Source organism: Salarias fasciatus, chromosome 12 (genome assembly GCF_902148845.1).
Source record: "Salarias fasciatus chromosome 12, fSalaFa1.1, whole genome shotgun sequence".
NCBI lineage: Eukaryota > Metazoa > Chordata > Actinopteri > Blenniiformes > Blenniidae > Salarias > Salarias fasciatus.
Window position 1 is genome coordinate 29,870,386 of NC_043756.1, and position 17,051 is coordinate 29,887,436.

General features: G+C 43.7%; 1 protein-coding gene across 1 annotated transcript in view; it reads right to left on the reverse strand.

The window, feature by feature from the left end:
* LOC115398638 (whirlin-like) overlaps positions 1-17,051 on the reverse strand; it is a 76,591-nt gene that overhangs the window by 58,063 nt on the left and 1,477 nt on the right. The gene's annotated exons all lie outside the window — the stretch shown is intronic.

Below are 17,051 nucleotides of genomic sequence, written 5' to 3' on the forward strand. Positions count from 1 at the left end.
CCTAAGCTGATTTGAGAATACTTTATTATCGTATTGGACAAGTTTTGAAGGTGTCTTTGAGTATTTGAGGGTTGGATTTGGAAACATTCTAAGTTAAGGGAAATTTTCACAGGTTTAGAATTCAGTTAAGATTTATTTACGGTATAATGTCAAACGCAACACAGGCATTTCTTGAAACTTTTACAGAGAAAAACCAAACAGTTCCAGGGTTTATCTACTGTAAGATTTGACTGCCTTCCTCGGAGAAGCAGAAATGTTTCCATTAGAGGAGCGCAGTGTCTCTGTGTCTGGCAGGTGATCATAATGTTGTGGCTCGTGGGCGTGAGCGGTGCGGTGGGACGTTTCCAAGCTGGAATGTGGGTCTTGAACGCGCCTCAGTGATGGATGAGTTCCCTCGGATATGTCATCATTAAACCAACCCGCCAGCTTTCTGAAGGCACATGAAACGTCGTCATCGTGCGTGACGGCTCGGCCCGTTCCTCTCCCGAGGAGCCGGGGCCGACGGTGATGGAGAGCCGCCGCGGCGGGCCATCGGTCTGCGGCGGGAAGTAATTATGAGCAGTTTAACTGTTGGCTTTATCGTCTGGGAGCTGTGTGAGATGTAGAACAATGTGCAGCGGCCGCATTAACTCTGGCGCACGAGGTCCGACTGGGCAGCCCGACGAGAGAACGCTCATGAATACAAATGGGTGAGAAGGTTAGTGCTGCTGGTGGAGGCTGTGAACACACCTACAACAAGCCAGAGGAGTCACAAAAACTCTATGGGGTCTATCGCAGTCACACGTTTTAAGATATTTCACACTCGTCACTGTGATCAAACACTCAAATATACCTATGCTCAAATTAAGTCAACATTTTCTTTACATTTAGTTAGGAAAACACAAATTAGTAACACCTGTTTTTATCCGGTTATCTACCAGCTACTTCTGTCACCAGAGTTTACTTTGAAAAAGTGATCAGTCAGTAAATTTAAGTTCAAAATTCAATATCAAGCAGGACACCGAGTGCAAAACGAATAAAAGAAGCAGATTCTTAAATGTTGCAAGAAAAGTGATCAGTAAAATCGTCCAATAAAAGAAAAACATTTCTGATGATATGCACATTAATTTAATTCAAGAGGCTTTTATTTTGGGACTGTCTGATGCTATTCTGCCAGCTTGCAGGTATTCACAGTTCAGTCGACCTCTTGCTCCGATGTGTTCTCCAGTACGCTCATAAAGAGCACTGATGTGGAAGAAGTTTCTGGAAATGTTTTTGGCTCCACTGGAGACTTTTCTGTTAATAAGATTCTGAGAGTTACAGAGCTTTTAAATGTCTTTCCTTCTGCGCTGCTAGTTCCGCTCTTACTGCAGCGGTCTCAGGTGAGCCGAGGTGAAGACATTTCAGGAAACTGCTGTGTTCGAACACTGTTGTTCTTAATTTATTCCTCTTTGACCCAAACTGAATGTTAATGAAGTGGGGTTCCAGAGGGTGAAGTTAGAAGCTTTGTGATGGAAATTTTCTGATTAAAAATGAAAAAAATATCTGTAAAGTAATTTATTGTTTCAGTCCTCCTGCTCCTTCGCCTGTGAATTTCACAAACAGATGTTGTGCACTCAGACAGGTTTCATGTGAAAACTGCTCCATTCACAACGGGCGTCCCCCAAGGCTTGGTTCTGGGGCCCCTCGTCGTTCCACTTCTTTGTTGATGACATCCAGATCTTCACTTCCACCAGCTCAACACCGACAAACTGATTCAAATCTTCACTTCAAGATAATTTTCTACAGCTGCACAGCAACAGCTCAGAAATAAATGACCACTGGACCAAACATACTCATCAACTCATCAATTCCAACAAAGTCTTCACTCTGATTGCTCCACGGTTCCCACTAACTCAAACAAATAAGGACTCCTGAACATTAGGTGCCAATAACACCTGCATATTTTCAAAATGCTCAGGGGAAACTTAAGTTTTCATTTTGTGCCACACACACACTCAGGTGGTAGTAATTGTGGTAGTAGATCAGGTCTGGCCGCCTGCTGGCGAGCCGCGTCGCTGCGTTTTCCCGCACTGATGGTGTCCCAAGTTGATGACATCATCAGCGCAACAGAGCAAAACAAAAGTAAACAATGCAGCAGAACACAGTCCCCATTACCTGCAGACAAATCTCTTCCCCACGGATCCAGAGGAGCTCTCCGGTCTCGCTATCTTGCCAATGCTGGGTCATGTTGACGAGGGATATCTGACGCTGTGTCCTGAAACAACAACTAGCGCGCTAACGTAATCACGTAAGTTCCTGGATGGGTCCCTCCCACAAGAAGCCGGTAGAAAGCCGACCCGGTAAATTCCCAGGTCGATTGCAGGGTCAAGCGACCCGGGTCGAAATGCCGATTAAACCCTTTCCCACTGCCATGAGGAGCCGTTTGTTAGCGGGTTTAAACGGGTTTTTTGGCCAGTGGGAAAGGGGTAAAAGTGAGGATTCACTACACCATCATGCATACGTGGAGACACATTTCGTACATACAGACACTAAGCAAGCCTCAATGATGAAGAAACATAATTTAAAGGAGGCTGAAAATAGTAGGCTGCATTATAAAAACACAGTGGAATGATTTGCAAACTACATGGTATCTCTGTGTGTTGGTGGGAATCAGCTGACTATGAGATTTCATTAAAAACAGAAAAGTAAAGAGACACAGTATGACCTGAATGAGTATCACCACAACTCCTCCACCATTGAAAACTCACAGAAAGAGAATAAATTGCCCTTTGTTGCAAAATTCTTGTTATCTCAATAACCTTCAGGACTTCTAGTGTCATACATCTGAAACATGAACTTTTCAAGAGCAGAAGCTCTAAATAAATCTGTTCTAAAAGGTTAGGACTGCTTTGACTGCTGCGTTCATTAAACCGACGTCCAGACGTTGCAGAGGAAGCATTGCTGCAGCTGCTCTACCCCGTCCGGCACATTTGTAAAGGGGCAACGGGGCAATAAAAGGGAGATTCATGGCCTCCATCACTTCATTATTAAACAGTATCACAGTAAGAGGGATGAAGACCCTCCTTCCCAGACTCCGCGCCCACTTTAACACCACTTAGAGGGATTTACAACGCAGACACAATTAATGGAAGGAAGGTAATGACCATAATTACGTCCTGACCCATGATCAATTACTTTTAATGCTCATTATCAACCCGCAGGCAACAACACTGTTTACTCCTCTTCATCACGGAGCCATGTGTTCTCCAAGACGAGGACCCAGAACCAGGAAGAGACCCCCCCGATAACCTTGTTGACCTGATCAGGAATTTCACTCTTCATCAATTCCAAAGACCAAGTCGAGATTCAGTTCGAAATACAAAACTCAAAGTAAAAAATGAACAATCTGTCATTCACAAAGTACAAAAGAAAATCAATCTCACAGACGAGGGGGAAAAAAAATCGAATCAAATAAAAGAAGTGAGAATCAGTCTCACACTTCAAAGTGTCAAAATAAGTCCAGACCTGAAGAAAGCAGCTTCGGTGCAAACTCTGATAAACGACATGAGCAGATGATGAGATGAAGGCAGCGTCTCAGGACAGAGAGAGAAGCAGGAACCGGCGGCAGAGCGAATGGACAACAGGTAGAAGCAATCACAGGAGAACAAGATCACATTAATCACTTCTTCATGTTTATAGCGGATTGTTCTGTCAGTCGCTCTTCCTTTTAGTTGTTTTCAACCATTTTTATGATTTTTTAACCTGTTTTATGATTATTATTATTATTATTATTATTATTATTATTATTATTATTATTATTATCATTATTATTATTATTATAACCAATTCCAACCTTTAAAACTTATATTTTTGGAAACCCTTTCTAGCTGTTTTATATTTTCAAGATGTTATAACTTTTTTTTTTTTTTAACAATTTTAGCTGCATTGGCTATTTCACCATTTTATTTATTTTACTTTTTTTCCTGTCTGGTGCAACTAAAATAAGAGAGATAAAATAAGTAATGACTTCAAGTGTCATGAAAGCTTCATGGAGCCACAGGAAAGCTTTCAGACCTCCAGGTCAGAGGAATCAATAACCGTCAGAGACGTACGATTCTGATGGATCTCCTCTTTCAGTTTTGGAATCTTTTTATTCAGAAGCAGTTTTTGATTCTAGGAAAGAAAAACATCCCGTAAATGCTTGTGCCCAATTACAGGCCTGATAAAATTTTTAAAGTAGCGGACGACTCCACAGATAAAGAGAGTGAGTGACCCAGATAGCCTGCAACTGGAGCTGCACTAACAAATGATGGGATGACAAAGAGGCTCCGCAGGCGGGTCCATTCACCGCGCTCGCCGCTCAATCGGGGGCTGAGGCAGAAGTAGCTGCTTTCTATTCTGGGCCGGCGTTCCTGCGGGCTGCGAGCCATCCAGAGCCCAGAGAGCCAAAGATCAGGCCCGCAACCGGCAGAGACGAGTGACACTCCAGCGCGGCCGCGGCTAAATCCGCGCTAACCGGCAGAGCTCGAGCCGGGATGGAGTGGGAGGAAGAGGAGCTCTCCAGCGGGTCCTACATGAAGGGGGGGGCGGGGAAGGTGGGAGGATGAAGAGGTGGAGGAAGGGAGCTGTGGTGGATGGGTTTATTTTGGAGCTGGAGGAGAGGTGCGAGACGTCAGCGCCTCCCCGCTTAACTCCTCCCAGGATGGAACTCCTGGCTTAGCTGGTGGAGTTTGTCTTAATGTTGGAAGTTCCAGACAACGACCACAGAGAGCAGCTTCTGCCATTAACATGTGAATGTGGCTCAAACTGTAAAGAGCGTAGATAGCTGATCGTACAATCATTATCCCACAAGTGAAAACACTGCAAAGTTTTGAAATCAATGTTTGCAGAAACACTAAAAATGCATCGCTGTCTCTCCAGGAGACTGCAGTCCGTTGAAGACGCTGGATAACGGGGTCGAACAGAGCGACCTCTGGATGTGCTACTATGTTCTTCAGCTCAGATGTTTTGAAGTCAGAGATTAGTCTGAGCAGTTTTAATAAACCAATCTCAAAGACAGCTTACAGATGCATATATTTTTATAAAGCTTGTTTCTTCACAAATAACGCCGCCTTATTTTGCTGCCTGCTGTTCAGACGAGCTGAAGAAAGTAATCCATTACTCTTCTGTGCTCAATAATTTCAAGTCACGAGCGAACAATCTCTTCACTGCGGTTTAACAGGAACAAAATCAGCGAGTAACCCGCAGCATCCCCTCAGCTTTCCTTCACAGGTAATGGGCCAGCATTGATGTAATGTGATTACAGTCAGTTACCAAACATCTGGTTGTGTTTCACCACTCCGCTGTTGTGTAATGCTGCTGATTCTGGATTTATTAGGTAATTAAAGCAGCTGTTACAGACACTCATCCTCATCTTCATCCTCCGTCTCTCTCTGCCATTATGAAAGTACTTGTGACTCACGTAGTGATTTTTCCCATGGTGCATTAGCTTCACATAATAGCTGATTTCTCTGTGTGTGTGTGTGTGTGTTTCTGAATCAGTATTACTTGTCTGTTTCCACAGTCACATCGTGGAGACCTGCAGTTCCTTGAGGGACTGACTCAGGTCCTGTTTTTCAGTGGAACGAGTCCCGGTTTGACCCACCAGTGCGTTTACTCTCCGATGCGTGTTTGCAGTAGATGTGACATGATTTAACCTCTTTTTCTCCCCTGCAGATCATGACACAGCTTATTGGTCACGGGCTTCTGGAAACATATGAACGTTGAACCCGGAGTCCAGCGAGATAAAAAGTCTGTCAAACGCATATTGTACTTCAAAGCTTGATGAATCGGTTCTTGCAGCTTTAAATGAGAAATTCTTGATTCGTTGCTCTCCTGTAATCAGTTTTGAAGTTCATGAAATTCACTTTCTCGGGAGGCCGTGACAAGTTCGAGAAGCAGACTTTCCATCCCCAGTTCCACTCTGATGCAGCATTTTTTTTTTTTTTTTTTTGCTTTTTCAGTTTGTGTTCATACATATGGAAACCTTCCCGAGAGCCGAGCTCTTTCTGCTTTGTTTATTTCTGCTGAGTGTGTGTGTGTGTGTGTGTGTGTGTGTGTGTGTGTGTGTGTGTATGAAGGGAGTATATTGAGTTAAATTGACTGCCACCTCCAATCTCCTGTGCCAGCCGCTTTCATTTACTTGAGCATCTATCACAGTTAGCCTACACTCACACACTCACACACACACACACACACACACACACACACACACACACACACACACACACACATATGCAAACAAGAGTGAACAAAGTTTGTGAGCTTATGCAAGTGCCTGTAGGTTATTGTCTGTGACATTATAGACTGGTTTCAGTTTATTGCAATTAAAAACTGACTTTTGATGTCCATTAATTCAGTTAATTTGTAAATATGTGATGTTTTTGGCCTCATTCACTGTTCAGCGGCACTGAAAGTGCAAATTTTAGAGAACAGCTCCCAAGATGAAAACGGTCCGACTCCATCTTCATGAAAAAAGGGGAAACGTAACTTTTCTGAAACGCTGCTTCTGCACATGTGCATCATGGCCATTGTAAATAGTTCTCCTCCACATGCACAAGTAGATGGACAATAACACAAATGTTTGCCTCCAGAGCGTCATGATTCCAAGGCTATACGTAATAACAATCCAACTCCATTTTCCATCTATACAAATGCTTGCGTTCGCCCATTCTTAAAGTTTGTAACATATTGTTCTCTATTTACGTGTGCGTGGTTTCATTACAAAAACAGCCACAGAATGCCAACTTGTGGCCTGGCATGTTAACTACAGTCTCTGTGCCGTTTCTGTGTAAACAGAGATCATTTTCAAAACTGCACAGTGTAAACATGAAACTTTTCTAAAACGATAATCATAATCGAAGCATTTTCACTTGAATTGTTGTGCAAATGATGGCTGAGCGCTGCATCTTTTCCACTTTCATTCTGATCGGGTTATTTCCCATCAAGTTGTAGTGGTGTGTATCTGAGCTCCCAGCAGCTCGATGTCAGGCGGACTGATGTAGTGCTGTTTTCCTCTGGGTTACAGTTGTGCTGATTTTTATCGTAGTAATTTTTTTTTCTTCATTATGTCAATAACTATTCTGAACTCTTACAGTAAGATCACCGATTGAATTGACTTACAGATAAAAGTTTTGCAGAAAGTTTGTCAGGAGCCTTGTTTGTTGCTTCCGATGGTGGAAAATTTATTTTTACTGCTTTTTCACAGGATCTGTTGAATACTGACAGTATTCATCAACAAGGGTGTTAAAAACTAAGCGTTTTCACAGACATTAATGAACCCAGTGGAGTAACTGTAATCAGATTACTAAATTCATTGTAGTAATCAGTTACCATGTTAGCCCAGTTCCAGTTTATTCAAATCTCAGGTTAAAAGTGAGAACTACAACCAGTATCCAGACTGCAGGAACAGTAAAAGAATCAGTGTTCAAGATCGAGGTGCTTTAAATGTGCAAACGCAGGTAGAAATGCGCACGGCGAATCTCCAGGACGCTCACGCGCAGCCCCGAGACGGCAGCTGCTTTCTAATTCTACTGCAGCTCCACAGCATCAGGGAGATGATTCCCAGCAGCCTCTCCCACACACAGAGCTGCCTGTTATGTACTATGGAATCTGAGCGCCGTGCTCAAGGACACTTGACAGCAGCAGCAGCAACAGCAGCAACAGCAGCAACCAGCGGCTGCATTCTGATGGTGAGAGCAGCCAAACCGGGGCCCGCTTTGTTCTAACAACCGGCGGTCATATCATGTTAAGCTCCTTCCAGCTGACAGGAAAGGATAACTTCACCTCCTGGACCACCACCACCTCCTCCTCCTCCTCCTCCTCCTCCTCCGCCATCCGTTCTGAAGGGAAGAAGCTTTTTCTGGAGCTCGCTGCAGACCCGATGTGTGTGCTGGAGTCGTTTGGCTGTGATTATGTAATATTATTTTTTACACACGCAGGAGCACAATGAGGCAGTCGTTCAAAAATAAACCCAAGCAGGAGCCAAAGTTAGATGTAGAGCACAGCAGTCACGAAGAATAAATTCAAATCTGCTCGATTCTACAAGCAGGAAACAGAAATACGACTGCGGTGTGGGCTCCTAGCACACCGTAACGGTTTGAAGCAGCGGTGGGCGAGAGTAGTGGATTCTATAAATATGCTCACATCCTCCTGAATAATATGTTTTCATGACTTAAACGTGCTTGCCTCTGTTCTGCACTCGGTGGCAGTAGTGAGTCAGAGTCTCAGAACTCGGAATGGAGAGCGACTCACTGCACCATCTGGTGGCCCAAAGTGGTTTTACCAGACTGACCAGCTGGTTGACTTGATCACTATAGTCCTGAGCAACATTATGATGGCTGCTCTTCATCCAAAATATCAAACACTGTCAGACAAAGTGCTCTGGAATGAAAGTTTCTCATCATGCATGGGTTGATCATAACATTTTAATATAAAAAAATAGCTCCAGAGTGACCCGTTAGCAGCTGTTTTGCCCCTTTGCTTTGAAAAAAAAAAAGTCTTATTTTGACATTTGGGAACAAAAAGAAATGGCCACACTAACAAAATATTTTTGATGCTACAGAAATTCACAACTAGTAAGTCAACGTATTTATTTTTTACACTTTAGAAATCAATAGAATATGTAAAAATTCAATAGGAAATATATCACATGACATTAAAGTGAGCAATAAATTCTGAAAAATACTCAGATTTTGGCCGTTTTACACTTTAAAATTTATTCTGTTACAACAATGGCCTAAAATGACACATTTTAAACAGCGTCTATGGTTTGAAAATAACTACTTTTTAATTCCATAAAAGCTGTATTTCAATAGATGCCCCATAACGGGTTAATATGAACTTATGTGTTACGGCCGTCGCCATATTGTTTCTCCATTCCCCCCCCCAGGTGTGTGAGCGTGTGGTTCCCAGGTTGCTGCTGCTGCAGGAGCCAATCATCGCCTCATCGTCTGCACCTGGGGAGACTGGCCAAGGAGCAGCTCGTCAACCAATGGTGCCGCAGTCCTGAGGAGTTAAAAGTGGCTGGCAGGACACAGACAGCAGCTGGCTGCAACCCGCCATGCTCACGTGCCTCTTGGAGCTAGTTGGTAGTGGTTACTGCTGTTAGATAGCGAGGCACTCGTTTCTGTTATCTGTTTGTGGCTTTTGGTTCTGTGTTTTTGGTTTCAGGAATCCTTTGTTATATTATCTCTATTTTTAGTTGCCCTTTTGGCCTTATGTTTTTGGTTTCATAACTCCAGTTTAGAGTCTCTTTTTGTTCCCGTTCTTACTTTTTGTTAATAAATAACTTTATTAACACTTTCCATCTGTGGACTTTTATGTTACCGCCTTTACCCATCTCCTACACGAGCTGGCTGTAACATTATGACTAAGTTAAACTGGCTGAAAATTGAAAATCACACACCCAGATACACTTATCAAAGTAAATGTGATGTCAGTTAAAGAGCTGCAGAGCTGCTCTCTCTCTCTCTCTCTCTGTGTTAGTCACACTGAAGTGATTTTAAGCATTGGCATCAGTCATTGCTTTTTCTAATAAATAGCAGCAGTGTAACTTTTCACTGTTTGTTGGGTGAATCGCATGTTTTTCAGATGGATGGACTATGAAGCACCTCCAGGTTCAAGTAATAACATTTTCTCTGACGTCACTGAATGTTTTCAACAATCGCCCTGGGGCCTGGTTTCATGCCTTTGGCTTGACTGTCATGTTTTGGGTGAAGCAGAGATCAAACGGGGGGTGTGCAGTCTTTCTAACCTGGGGGATCCAGACAGAAAAAGGTTAGATTTCACAGTTTTGGTCTGGAATCTGACAGCTTTCGTCTATAAAGGAGGTGGATTGAACAGTTTTTGTTTTGTTTTGTTTTTTTTGTCTATGCAGACATTTAAAGGGCAGAATGACTCACCACATATTAACATCATTGAACAGCAGTGGGAATCAAGCCCATTAAAAGAACATTTAAAACACTGAGGGTAATAATTCAAGCCAAAATGACGTCCGGTTAGAGATTCAGGTCAGACTGGACAGGACACTGTCCAGAGTGAGACACCTTCATCATGGTAAATGTGACCCACACTGACTCTTCGATGTCTGTTTCTTCATTAAAAGCCTTAATTCTCCTGTTGCCCTCCTCCTACTGTCTTTTCTTACGAAACACCCCCACGTTTCAAGGACGGCATCCAGAAGCCGCCTGCCTACTCGTGGATGCTGTAGGGACGCGGTTAATAAGCCTGAAATCCCACAAACATCTTATGTGACTGCCAGAGAGCCTGATTACCGGCAGGATTAATGTGATGCTTTGGCGTCCATTAAATACGGCTGTTAAGGTTTCTTTGTACCTGAGTTGGAACTGAGCGGCCGTGACGAGCCTCTGTTCATCGCAGTGACGGTAGATCCTGCCCGGGATTGCAGCGGAGCGACGGGTGGGACGATTACTGCAGGCTGAGGCTGAGGATCACCTTTGGTCAGCGCAGATGATGAAAAGTGAGCAGTACGTTCAGAAATGTTGGTGTAATGAACCACAGAGCCATATGTTGATGTCAGTGTTTTCAACATATTCACCCTGACCAGCGATTTCCTAGCAGACAGTCTGTGGACTCCAGTCTGACTCCAGTATGACCTCTAATGCCATGTCAGATGTATCCATCCGTTGTCTTTACCAGTGGCTGCCTTCAGCCTTTTGATTGGAAAGATCACCTCTGGTGCAGCCTGTGAACCCTCTCTCAGATCAGCCAAAAAAAAAAGTCCTGGACCAGATCGGAAGCCACTTCTGAGCCAAAATATCTAGAGTCTAATACTGGGAATTTGCAGATGAATGGTTGTAGAAGATTAAAAATAAAACCCTCTGGCTGTATTTTCTCCCTTGGCCTGACAGTTTGGAGCTTTTAGACTCCACTAATGGAACAGTTGGAAACAGAGTCGCCCCCTCCACCCCCACCCTCCGGCACCCCCCTAACAGGCTGCCGATGGGACTCTCAGCGAAGGCAGCCCGAAGGAGGGACAGCAGGTGGAAGTGAGCTGCAGTGTGTTTGCTTCCTCCCCCTGTACCTCGCTGTCGCGGATCTGAGGAGGCTCTGTTAGCTGTCCGTCTCCATCCCGACTCGCCCTCGTCTCTTCTGTCTGAGCTGTCACCTTGACTCCGCTCACCACTGTGGTGTAAACCCCTCAGACCTGACTCCCCTCCCCCTCCTCCGGCCCTTCAGCTCATCCCTGCTGAGACCTGTGTACATGCTTCTCAGGAACTCTGACAGAATATTAAACTGGCAGACTCTCCACGGAGGAACGCGTATCAACAGAATCCATCTGTCCACACCGGGTTTCAGAATGAGCGGAGATATGCAGCCATGTTTGCTCGGCGCAGAGGGCATCGATCAGCGTCTACTTAATTCTCTGTGAAATGAGGACTGTGGGAGGCAAGGCTCGCTGTGAGCTGAGCCCAGTCATAAATAAAGAGTAAAGTAACAGCATATGAAGGAGAGGCTGGAGGAAGTGTTGCAGAGGGGGTTCACAGAGTAGCTTGTTTGGTCGGTGTGAATTATATTAAGGACTTTATCACTTCATTAAATACCAACTTGAAAAAGTTTTCTTAGAGGAATTTATTTAGAACATTAATGTTGACAAAGGTTAGTTTCCCTTCAAAGAGCTGCCTGCTGCTGTCTGCATGTCGGTTCTTTATCTCAGCTATTAAAACATAGTTAGCATTAGCATTATCCAAAGGTGTTTCCAATGATGAGTGACACATCATTGATTGCTGGAGCCAATATGCAAGAAATGGATTAAGACTGGATGCCAAGGAACCAATTCTTTTCAGAACACCTAAAGCCAGAGGCAGAGCGTGGGTCTCAGTACAGAGGGGGCGGAGCATTCTCGATGGGCCCTTATATGATAGTAATTTTACCATTCAAACAATCCCTCATGCTACCATCAAACAACACACTAATGCTCACTTTTATTGAGCCAAGCAAACCTCTATGCCTCAGAAAGCAGAATGAAGTCACAAACCAGTTCACAAACTTGTTCTGAAGAACATACATACACACACACACGCACACACACACACACACACACACACACACACACACACACACACACACACACACACACACACACACACACACACACACAAATGCAGCCTTACAGGTGTCAATCTCAGAGCGTCCTCTGTCCATGGTGCTGAAAACTCAGATAAAAACTCACTGGCTAAATCTGTACCATCTTTGATACAGCTTAAATATAAAATGAACACAGCTGGTCTAAAATTACACAATCCATTCAGATAGATATAGACACAGCTATCTATAGATTTTGGAATTCACGTATATTAGAAAAAAATAGACTCAGCGGTCTCTTATAGTTGAGAGCAACACAAGGCACATTCAAATAGGCAGGTGTTTCAGACCACAGCATCCTGATAAAGATAATATTTTTGAAGGTTTCACTGACTCACAAGTGGCTCCGATGTGAGGTTTTGGGTAGTACCGCTAGCAGCTAGCATAGTGTTTAGCATACTGTTGAACTTCCCTCCAAAGAGTTCAGATCAAGTGCAAAAGAAAAAACTTGTTCATGCCACACAGCCAATCAGCGCTGGCTTACAGCTCTGATGTATTCATGGACAGTCGTAATGTAAGAATTGGCAAATTGGAGCCCACAATCATATCCGTACACCTTCTGGCACACACTGCACATTTTATTATAATAATTTATTTACGAGTAAATGTAAACACATCACATGAAACGGGGCCCTATGACCTTGCGGGCCCTGGGACACCAATGACGTATTTTCATTGACATTTGCGGACCTAATTGGAACAACCCAACCAAACACTTCCTGTGGCCCATCAGTTGTAAAATCTCTTCATCTGTTAAAAGTGTAAAAAGTGCTCAAACAGGCTTAGTTAGTCTGCCTGTGGGAGTCACAGAAGTGGAAGCTTTTACCAGGAGTTCATCAGATTTTATTTTTTAGATTATTTCAGTGTCAAAGTAATTCAGAGACGGCTGTCAGAACATCTACCGGCACACAGCAGAAAGAAACTTCATGCTCGCTGTGTCCATGGCAACATTTCACTTCCTCATCCTGCATGTGTGTGAAGCCTTTTAATGTCACATTTTACAAAAGACAAAATTCACACTGGTTTTCAAGCTCCTGATGTCTTAAAAACACAATAACCTTTCATCTTAATTAGGAGATACTGTAGTTTCTGAGAGCCTTTTGAGTTTAGACTGAGTAAGTAACAAGATAAACCTTTTACAATTTATGTGATGAAACAATAAAAAACTGGTTAATTAAAGGGTTAAAGCTGTCCTTGTAGTTCTTTATAAAGGTTTTTTTCTACATCATTGCCTGCATTGATTTTTGTCTGTGAAATAAGCATCAACAACAACAAACAAATGTTTCCAGCCACAGAATTGAGCGCGTTGTGGACCAGAGTAGTGTTTTTACTCATCAACTCGTGACTGATGCTCCGAGCAGCGATGCGGTGCCTTTTAAAAAGCTGTCAGCGCTAGTCTGTTAAGCTAAACAGTTCGAGATGTTATTTCTGCACCGGAGTCACTGAACTGCAGTGGAGGCAGAATGAGCCTCCCGCAGTGAAACAGTGGTGGACATTTCTCTTGGTTTCTTCCAGCTGTTTTTACACAGACACAGCCGGTGGAAACCTTCCTGACCATTATGTGAAATAACTGCAGTCAAGTGAAATCAGCCAATTATGTAAGAAATGAGATGCTGGTTTGAAAAACAACAAAAAAACCACTCTTTGAAGAGATCCAGCATTATGTTTCCATATATCATGTTCACTTAACAGTTTATATAAAATGATGATGAAGCGATTACAGCTGTTATGTTTTATCTTTATTAATCACTCAGAAAAAGGGTTTGTATTTAACTGAACTGGCTTCATGTTGTGCTTGAAGTGGCACTTGAAGTGGCAAATACCTTGTGGTTCACACAGTGATGGACGAGCCTCCTCGGGGCCGGGGGGGCGGGAGGGGGTGGGGGTTGAAATTATACAATAAGCTTTACTGGAACAACACTCACATCTAGAGAGATCACATTTGACATTAAAACCTTCAACAAGCTTGAGAAGACAGAGTTAAATGTTGTAATTTCATAGAAATAAAGAAATCAAGCATTAAATGAGCTCTCAGTGACAAAAGGCTGTGACAGTGATGGATGGATGGACTCATTCATTCAGTGACTACTAGAAACAAAGTCAATAAAATACATTGAAGATGTACATGTGAGAGGAAAAAACAATCAAAGTAAATTAGCGGCAAGAGAAAGAGCACTGTTATTTAGCTAGAACAAAAGCATCTGCTGTAATTCATGACATTTAACAACCTTTCACTCCACTCTCTTGTTTATTGCAACTCGGGTAATTCACTTGCAAAGCATCCCTCCTCTGTTGCTACATAATTGTCGCCTAAACACAGAATAAATGTCCTTCCTGGGTGGATGTGGTCCGTGTGTGTGCTCCGTTCTCAGCATTCAGTGTTAGCATGTCCTCGCTGTTAGCGGCACGTCTTTGGTGTTAGCAGTTTCATTAGGAGCTGTAATGAATCGGCTCCCGATAAGAGCGAGGTTGTAAACCTGTGCCGAGCAAAGAGCCCGAGCCTTTAGCGCGAGCTGGAAGTCTGAGGCGCTCCGCGAGCTTCTGAATATTAATGCGGGCTGATAATGAAACGTTGCATTTGTCCCAGGGGAACTCTCATTATGGATAAGCAGTAAACATAGATTCTTCTCAGTACTACAAAGCTAGGTTATATTGCCTTCATCAGTCGTTGGTGAAGAGGAACGAATTTGGAGGTCAGAGCTGTTTCACATAAAACTACGTCCCACCGCACAATGAAACACTTCACCTTCAAGCAGCTCACAGAGATTGTACTTGGAGACCCCCTACATTTATCTCTGGTGGCACCCACGGAGGGCCATGGCCCCGTTATCTCAACTCACACCTCTCAAAATGTTTTATGGTTCAGGCTGGACGATCGGTTCCCACTCTCATTTATCTTGTCTTGAACCCCAACCTGCCGACCTGCCCCTGGACTGTGAGCACCTCGCATGGCCTGTGGGATCGAGGCCCAGAGGCCTCTCTGGGCGGAGTTTGCCCATTCTCCCTGAACATATGCAGGCTTTCTGCAGGTACTTCAGTTTGGTGTCTGGTCCAAAAAATCTGTATGGGGTGGGAGACTTGAAGTGAAACTCAAGTGAAATGGATGGATGGATGGATTATTGCTGAGATGGATGGATACAGGGGTGGACGCATGGATGGTAAATGGATCTCACTGACATATCACACCACACACAGTAGAGGCATCTGCCATGCAAGGCACTCAGTAAAACCCACTGCGAGCAGTTAGGGGTTCAGTGTCTTGCTCAAGGTCAATTTGGCACATGGACAGGGGGAATCAAACCAACAACCTCCTGATTGTGAGATGAGAACTCTACCAACCACCCCATGGATGGATAGACGGATGGATGGAAACTCCAGCAGCTCATGACAGACTGACCTCATTGAGGTCCGTCTGCTCTGTTTGGTCATATTTCCACAGATCCTCCTGACGGGGTAAATATTGACACTGCTGTCCAGGCAATCTTGCAGATTTGCATACTGCAATGGTGATAAAAGTGCTTTTTATTGGTCGGATGGAGAAGTTGCTTTATTGCAGCTTCCTGACCCTGCTGCATCGGCTCCTTTTATTAAAGTTGTTACTCAAAAACAAAAAGAACTTTCCCCTCAACGGGCCACAGATATCCTGGTGGGTCTCTGACGACAGGAGGGAAAGGAGCGGTCGGAGCAGAGGAGGCTTGTTTCTACCCTGATGGAATAAAACCCAGTTCAGGGCCTCGGTCCGGCCCAGAAATGGCTTCAGCCGGAGTATATTAGAGTGACTCAGTGGGGGGAAAAAAACCTTGCTAAGTCCTAAAAAAAAGAGAAGTTGTGCAGACAGACGGTCCATATACATGCAGCACATAAAACATTCATGTCTGGGACAATATTGCGCCGTCAGGAGATATTTTTAACACCGAGACCTTTCGCCTTGTCCTTTGTGTTCCTCCCACATGCTTTTTCTGCTCTCTCACGCTGTAACTCTCACAGGCTTTTTCTCTCATTTACCTTCTTTCCTCTAGAATTAAATCTGTGCAACGACGTTACAAAGCCCGTCAATCTTGGTGCGTTCACAGGCCGCAGGAAAGGAGAGAACTCATCCATTATGACACATAAACACTCACAAGTGGCATGTGGTGGGAGGACCAGTCAACCTTTTTGTAGCCACGGAAAATAACAATCTCATATCACACCAAGTAAAAGCAGGAGGGTTAGCTTATGATGGCTTTGCAATAAAAATTCCAAACTGTTTCACAATCAAAAAGTTGCATTTTCAGTGGCTCCAAGCCCCATTGGTGTGTAAACGGAAAACCAAAAAAACTGTTTCACATATTCATTTGAAAAACTTGAAATTTTAGCATGAGTTTGACATTGTTCACCCAAAAGAGCTGGGGAGGTGAAGACTCAGCTCATCACCGCGCTGCCTCGCGGAAGGTAGAGGCTTCGGGGAGATCATGGAACGAATGGAGCTGAACTTTGAAGTGTTTTCTCAGTGTGTTTTCAGATTAGGCCTATAGTGTGAATTAGAAATTTACAATGTCCTTAAGAGTGTTGAGAGAGAGAGAGAGAGAGAGAGAGAACACCCAAAATAGGAGAGAAGAAAAGAGGAGGAAATGGGAAGAGATGGAGGGAGACAGAAAAAAGACAGAAAAAAATAGAACAAGAGATGGAAAGAGGGAGTGGAAGAGAAAAAATAGATGGAGAAAGACAGAAAGTAGAGATAAAGCAAAAAAAGAGAAGACAGAAAAAGACAGGCAGAAAAAAAGAGAGGCCAAGAGAGATAGGATATGAGACCAAATGCATAAAAGAGGTATACAAAAAAAGACAGAAGAGTGTCTAACTGAACAGAGCGTTCCGGTGGTTTCCAGACCAGCTCTGCACAGTTCAGCTGCTCTGGAGGGACTGATGTAAAGAGACTTTGAGCCATTTGCTGATCTACTGATTTATGC